Here is a 608-nt window from a genome sequence, read left to right as displayed (position 1 = left end):
CCCCCCCCTGCAAGTCTCACGCTCCACTGGCAATCTTTGTATTAGATGCGACATTCTGAGGGCGATTTCATCCCGCCACATCAGCATTTTGTGAATTTATGGCGTGTTCTCACTGGTGTCACAGAGTGCAACACGCTCCAACAAGACATCATACATTTTAAATAAACTCCGTTCCCCCGCATGGAAACGGAGAAAGTGCCTGCAGCCGTACAGAAAAGGAAAAAAATAAGTAAAGTTTCTGGAGTTTTTGTTGCATGAAATAAAACGTCTAGCGATGAGTTCGAAAATGCTGAACGCGAATTCAGGAAGCAATCGATTACCGGATGGCAAAGAGAGAAGAAAGGCATTGCTTATGATTCCTAATGAGAGGAAGATCAGAGCTTCTGACCTGAACTCAATGGGACAATGTTTGAGAAGAGAACAGGTGAGTAGCACTTCCTTTTAAAGCCACTTCACCACTTTGTAAAATTCAGCTTCTATTTAAAGCAGAACTCACAAATACACTCAAGGGGGATACGTCACCGGCATCAGGTAAAATATGTTACTCCAGTTAATTTGAGAAATAAATAACAAGCCAAACACTCAATATGAAATTTTGTTGAGTTTTA

The sequence above is a fragment of the Poecilia latipinna genome, unplaced genomic scaffold (assembly GCF_001443285.1).
Source record: "Poecilia latipinna isolate Pla-1442-1.1 unplaced genomic scaffold, P_latipinna-1.0 Scaffold333, whole genome shotgun sequence".
Classification (NCBI taxonomy): domain Eukaryota; kingdom Metazoa; phylum Chordata; class Actinopteri; order Cyprinodontiformes; family Poeciliidae; genus Poecilia; species Poecilia latipinna.
This window is presented reverse-complemented; position numbering follows the sequence as displayed.